Genomic DNA, 7,337 nt, shown 5'->3' with positions numbered 1-7,337 from the left:
CATCTAGGGAATCAAATCCAGCCTGGACCTTGGGGGACTTCCCATCTTGTAGCATCTCCAATTTAATGCTTGTAATGACAACCGTATAATCATCACCACCACCACCACCACCACCACCACCACCATCATCATCATCATCATCATCATTTCACATACTCCTTCACCCCTTCATTCATTAAATATTGAATGTCTGCAATGAGTGAGGCACTGGGGCCACAAGTGAAAGCAAGATGTAATCCCTCCCCTCAGGGGGGTCATAGTCCAGGAGGGCTCATTCAGGAAACCTCTGAGGTCTATGAATGAAGGAACATCCTGGAAGATTGAATATATCATCTATACCATGGATAATAGTACTCGATATTTCCTTTATTGTGGCTATACAGTGCTCAATGAGATTTAGTCTTTCTCTCATGATATTCAAAGTATTTTATGCATTCTACTTCATTTCCAGTTCTTAGCAGGTAGATGAATAAGTGTAGAGAGGTTACAGATTTACACAAAGTCACCAAATATATCTGAGCCAGGGGGGGAGCACAATCCAGGTACCCTAAATCAGCTTTCAAAGCTCTCTGGACCTGAGAACTCCTTCCACAATGATTGTGTGCAAATTAATAAGAGGAGACCTTTTGAAAATGTAGTCAAGAGGTCAGCAGGGCAGGTGCTCATGCCCTACCCTCCACTGTCCTCAAATACTGAGTCTACAGGAAAAGACCACCTTGCTTGCCCATGCTGATGTGAGAAACAAAGGAAGAAGGAAACAGATAAAATAAATGTCTTTATAACTTGCCACTTATTGACAAATACTTGCAGCGGTGGAGTATAAGATTCCTTCAGGAAGCTCCCAACTGCCTTATAACCTTTCTATAGGGAAAAATACCTTGGTGTGAAGATAGCAAGGCCTCTGGTATTCTTTGAGTCTTCTTTGGCATATGAAAATCCTTCTGGAACTTCCCTTATCTTTTCTTCCCCAACCCCAAAGTATATAATCAGTTGCCCCTCACAACCTTGGGGCAGCTAGAGGCCTCAGCTCTTTCTGTCTATGGGTCCTGTCCCCTTGCATTAATAAAATCACTTTTTTTTTTTTTGCACCAAAGACATTTGGAGAATTCTTTCTTGGCCAGCAGCTCTGGAACCCAACAATGCTACTCCAAAAACATATCAATACTACTTTACTATTCCAGTAGGAGTTAGAAAGGATTTCCATCTCCGGGGCAGCAGTTTAGGCAATGGGAGACCGTCACAGATCAGCCAATGAAAGAACCTATGCTTAGCACTCCTAGTTTACTCCAATGAACTTTGTGTGTAATAGCCACCCCACCCATTCCTTTATAAAAGTGTTGTAATGCATAGCCTCAGCTTTTTAGGAGTGAACCCACTTTTGCTGGCAAGAAAACTAGCATTTTTCTTTCAAGGTTAAAAATGGAGTGAATGGACACTGAATAGGTTGGACCAGGAAGTTTTGAAGGACCCAGGGTTCGTGGTGAGCTGTGGGATGGAGAGCAGAGCCAGGGAAAGCAAGTTGTCAGCACTTCTCTTTTTCTAGAGGAGCCGGGACTGTGGTCCCCAGGAATCCCCCTCTGTCTTCCTTCATTTTTGCTGCTAGAGGGAGCTAAGCTGGATGGAATTAGGAGAGCTGCTCTGGATGTCTCAATGAATGTTGGTTTGCAAACCATCCCTTGTAAATGGAGGGCAGGGAGAGATGCAAGAAAGAGGTTGACCCCTCCAGATTAGTTGGTGACAGGTGTAATGAGCAAGGGGAGTTACCTAGGAGGCTGTCTTAAGTGGCACCCAGACCAGTAGATCTCTGCACCCACTGCCAGAATTAGAAGTTGAAACAGAGACCATACTCAGGTCAGTCCAGATAGTCTGACTAATTCCTTACTCTCTCAGAGTGAGTGCTTGTGATGTAGTTTGGAATAAAAGTGAGGTGTGGTGGGATGAGGTCCTGAGTCCAAAACCAAGAAATAAATCTTGAGACATCTTTCCTACAAAATGGTAGTTTTATTAAGGCACGGAGACAGGACTCATGGGTGGGAGGGGCTGCTGTCCCCCTGGGTTGTGAAGGGTGGTGTATATACACTTGGTATTTGGGGGAGGTAAGGAAAAGGGAGACTTTCAAAAGAATTTTCATGTGCTAAAGAGGACCTACAAATACTGGAGACCTGGCCATTGTCAAGCAGAGGTGGCTTTTCTCTCTAGCAGGATATTAGCATTAGACAGTTGGGAGCTTCCTGGAGGAACATGACCCTCCTTTCCCTTCAAGGTTCTTTCAATGGGCTGCAGGTTATAAGGACATATGTGTGTCTCTGTTTTCTTCTGGAAGCTAGGTTATTGATAAAATGTTTTGTTCTTGTGAAACACTAAAACAATTTATAAACTGAGGGAGGCTCATGTCTTGCAGGATTGTGATCTCTCTCTAACTATTTTTTTTTCTGTTCCTTAGCTTTAGGGCAGCCAGAAGTGCCTGAGGAATGTCACACACATCCCACTTGGTGGTGGTGGTGGGGTAGGGTGGGAGTTGGGTTGCAGGGTGTCAGCTTCTACTTTGTCCTCAGCTCTTCTTCTGTTCCTTCATTTGGAAGTGGCTGTGTCTGTGGGAAGGTGGGCAGATGGAACATTCCAAGGAGAGACAGTGTTGGGAAGCCTCTAATTGCCTGGATCTAGCTGGAAAGCTACCCAGTGGCCATGGCCTGTCAAGGACCTCCAACTTCCTCCTCTGACAATAGGTCATTCACCCCTGTTGGATGTCAGTTTCCACATTTAGGAAGGAGACAGTAACAATACCAGCTTCAGAAGGTTAGTCTGTAAAGTGCCTTGTCAGAGTCTGTTGTGTAGGTGGCTGCCACAGGTTCCTTATGCCCTTCTCTTCTCCCTCTGTCTTCCTAAACCCCGGATGTGTTCTTCCCTTTGTCGTAAATACCAGATGGATTTTTCATTCCTTAATTGTGTAATGTTCATCTGCTAGGTGGTAAGTATGTTGTTTCATTTTATTTCCATTTGGGTTTGTGTTTATTCAATGCAGGGCATCCAGCCCTTTCCCAGAGAAGTGGCTGAGTTAGGGGACAAAAAAAGGCCACTGAGGTGAGAGTGTGGACCAGGGTGGAGCCTGGGGTGAGGTGATAGTGTTCCTGAGACATTGACTCCTAACCATGGAGGCCCACCTCTAACCGCCTATTTCTAGCAGGCTGTGGGGTGGTGGGGCAGTAGTGGACAGCAGTGAAGGTGTCATTGAGGAACAGGTCTTGGGCTTTCTGCTACCTCCAGCCCTTTTCCTTTCTGCTCTGTGTCCTTCCCTGTGTCCTTTGGAGAGACACCAAACTCTCCACCTGGATGGGAAGGTGAAGGAAGGAAGGACGGGAGGGAGGGAGGCAGGTAAGAAGGGAGGGAGGGTCAGTCCTGGTGCTTTTGCTGGGCAGAAATGGAGGGACAGCAGAATAGAAGCAGGCAAGAATCCTTGTGCTCCTGAAGCTTATATTTATGAGTGTGTTAACAGTTACTGCATCTTCCAGGATACCAGACACTATGGGAATGTGTTTAGTGAGTTGTTGTCTCTGGACTATGAACTGCTCAAGAGTTTCTCAGTTTTGTTTTCTCCCCTCTTAGATGGGACAGGATGACTGTGGCTGACAGGATCTGGGTGTTTCTCTCCCTCCAGGTTAGCCTCTGGGAAAACCCCAGCAGGCTAGGTGCTGGTTAACTAGTTTCTCCTGAGTGCAGGCCTTGTGAAGAGCAGGTGCTCTGGTCTGCTTAAAAATGGTTCCTTTTTTGCTCCCCTCTGGAATCATGATGGGATTTTTCTCTGAAACTTACCATGGGAATCTAGTTGAGCGCCAGTACATAAATCTCAGACTATTGGGGGTGGGGGAGGCTCCTTTACTGGGTTCCTATGGAGCATGTAGCTCCCAGACTGGTCCTCGCTGAGCCTCCAGTAATTCATCAATTCTAGTTTAGGTTTCCCAACCCCAGCACAGATTCCTGTAGTAGTTTCCACCCATGAGTCTCTGCCCTGGGAAGTGGCAACCCCTGTGATCATCTGTCTTCTCCCCAGTCTTGGGGGTGGTGGTTCTCCCTGTGTCGTCCTCCTATGGATCCAAGAGAAGTTGTTGTCTTTTCATTCTGTTCAGCTTTTTTACCTAGGATGGAGTGGTGAGTTCCAAGTTCCTGAAGTGGAGACTGAAGTGAAATCTCTGTGTTTTGACTGTAGTACAACAACCTTTAATCCTTACAACAACCTCACGAAGTAGGTTATTAATCAGGTTATTCACCAGAAGTGTGATCAGTGTTGGGTGAGGATGGTAGCATTGAAAAAACTTTGTGTTCCATCTGATGCCTAACACAAATGCAAATGTTACTCCTGACCATGAGAATCATAGCAATAAAACAGCAATTGACACCATGGAAACAGAATATTCTGAGGAGTTTTCATATATCAGCTTAATGCATGTTGAATAAATCACCTGTCTTTAAAAGTCCTTGGAAGAATGTGTGGCTCTTCAGGTTTGAAGATAAATGGAAGTAGAGAGATATGGGCTAAGTTACTTACATAGGGTCACATACAAGGACTTCTAATACCTAGTTTAGTGCCTTTCTACTGCTGCCTTCACAGAACATTTTAAAATTGATGTGTGTTTAATGTGTGTGGACACGTACCCATATATATATGTTCATATAGGTGAAGACAGGTGTATAAGGGCATATATAGGACATGTATAAACATGGGTCTGTAATTACTGGAGAAGTTTCACCATACCAGGTACAATTTCAAAGTATAGATAGTAAGTGCTTATGTGCACTAGTATTATTCCCTTGGCGTCTTGAAATTCTCCTCTCTTTTTTGTGAACATTCAAGCACTTACATGATAAGATTCTGAGCACAGAGTTGAATGGAAAGGGATTATTTAGTAATCTTGTTATCATCCTTAAGTCCTGTTTATAGGAGTTTGTCCAGCTCTTGGAACCATTTTAGGGTGTGGGATGGGATGCTTGTGTCTTATGGCAGAAGTTTACTGGTCATGCTGAGGTGGGGAAAGAGGAGGAAGTTGAGGTTGGAGAGAACAGTTCATGGACTGCAGGTTGTAGAAATCCAACTATGTTTTAGTTGTGGGTGTGCCATACAGTGTGTGACACAGTGGAAACTGTGCTAGATGGAGAACCAAGAAACTAGGTTGTAGGTATGGGGTTATGTCTGTCTCCCTGCGTGTTCATGGGCTTCCGTTTCCTGAGGCACACAAATAAAGAGATTGGCTTGAATCCCTAAGGACCTCCATTTCAGATGTCCTGTGAATCTATTAGGTTATTAATCTCTATGCTAAACGTGGGTCAACTTTTTTCCCCCCTTCATTTTACCATTTGTTTCCCTAGGATCAATTTTGGTACGTTTTGTAAAAGAAATTCATATATTTTTCCATAGATTTATGGCCTTGAGACAATTATTTCAAGAGAAAAAACATCAAATTAAGAAGATCTAATTATTTCCCAGTACTCCTCTTCCTTCAGTGAAATCCCACTTTCATGTTCCTACTACAGATTTTCTGGAGGTTATAAATAGGTAAAGCTCATTTGCTGGACACTCAGCCACTCACTCTTAGGTTTTCTTTCAATCCTAGTTAAAAGCTTTTATTTTCTCAACTGTCATCACACTCTGGTATGGAATTTCCTCTGTTTGTCATGGTTGTGGGGAAGGGATTGTGAACTCCTTCATGGAGTTGGAAGGTGTTCACAGTGAAGGCAGAAAAGGAAATTGGGCTAGAAATTAGATGCATCCCCAACCCTGTCTTTCATGAAAGTTAGTTTTTCTTACCAACTTTCAAAAATATTTGATACAAAGGAATACATGATATATATATGTAAATGTTATCAACATAAGTATTTAGTGATCGTCCATGTATCAGATACCCAATCCAATTAGATAGTGAAACATTCCCAGACATTTGTATCATAATTGTAAATTTCCATTATTGTTAGTGTTGTTTGTGCCTTAAGAAATCATTTCTTAAGTCAGGGTCAGGATGATATTAACTGATATTTTGTCCCAAAGATTTAAATTTATACCTTTTCATTTAATTTCTTGTTTTTTTTTTTTTTTTTTTTTGTGTGTGTGTGTGTGTGTGTGTGTGTTGTTAAGAAAATTTTTGTGGTTTTATTATATCATGAGCCATTGAAACATCCGAAGAAGTCAGTATCTGGGTGGTGAGGCAGCTGCTTTCTCCTTCAGTTCTTTGGGTTACCAGAGCAACTTGTCTGTAGATTAAAAAAAAAAAAAAAGACAACCTTTTCTATTACTTAAGTATTTCCAGGTCATGCGTTGGTACATCACAAACTTCTCCTGTCAGATGCAACTAGTCTAGCATCCAAACCTCATGCACAATACCTCGGTAGTAGCAGTGCACTGCGCCCGCTCCCACCGCGGCCCTGTTCATTTGTGTATGATATTTGGAGCATCTGAGGAGTGTGAATAGTTATCAGGAAGAGGAGGGAGGAGGAAACAGCATGAGTGCCTGGCTGGGAAGAAGTCAGCCGAAGTTGTGCAGGGCAAGCCTGAACATGTCATTGGTGCAAACCCCAAGCATCACTGATGTTCTTTAATAGGAACATCTGGTGGAATCCCATGATGGGGTCTTCATCAGCCTTGAGCTGGCCCACTACCATGCTGATGATGCAGCTATCCGGCATAGGCTGATGGTCCTGTGCCGTGATGCTGTGCTGGATTTTTCTGGAACGGAAGGCTAGACAACTTCTCCACCATGGCAGCTTTCTCCCAGAACTTCTGTCCTTCCCACGTAAGGCATGATGTATCAATATAAATTGTGCCTAGTTGGGTTCTGTCATTATCAAGTAACTGGTAGTAATGCTGAATGAAGCTGGATCGAATCGGCTTGGCTCCCAAATTGGCTTGTCTTCCATTCTGGAGCATCACCCGGCCTTGTTGAGACCCGAGGGGCTGGCACGATGGCAGCAGCTAATTTCTTGTTTTACTTAACAATTGATTTTGGGGCATTGTGGAGGAAAGGACTCAATTATTTTTTCCATGTGGAAGACCAGATATTTCATTATCATTTATTGAATAGTCCTTTTCTCTATTTATCTAGATATATGCCATCTTCTGACATATATCAAATCTTTTTTTTTTTTTTAGGGCCAAAGTTTTATTGAAAAAAATCCCCCCCCCCCGGCTTACTGAGGTATAATTGAAAAAAAAATAAGATATTTAAAGTATACAACATGGTTATTTGACATATATCAAATTTCTATATTTGCATGGGTCTGTTTCTGGGCCAACCCTATACTTTCCTTTACTCTGGTTTATGTCTTGATATCTAGTAGGGCAAGTTTCTCTA

The 7,337-nt window shown here is 43.0% G+C and overlaps 1 pseudogene; it reads right to left on the bottom strand.

Moving 5' to 3' along the window:
• Positions 1 to 6,448: 6,448 nt before the first annotated feature.
• On the bottom strand, positions 6,449 to 6,903 carry LOC112663588 (nuclear transport factor 2-like; annotated as a pseudogene).
• Between the last annotated feature and the right edge of the window lie 434 nt (positions 6,904 to 7,337).

The sequence above is a fragment of the Canis lupus genome, chromosome 18, assembly GCF_003254725.2.
Source record: "Canis lupus dingo isolate Sandy chromosome 18, ASM325472v2, whole genome shotgun sequence".
Classification (NCBI taxonomy): Eukaryota; Metazoa; Chordata; class Mammalia; order Carnivora; family Canidae; genus Canis; species Canis lupus.
This window is presented reverse-complemented; position numbering and strand designations above follow the sequence as displayed.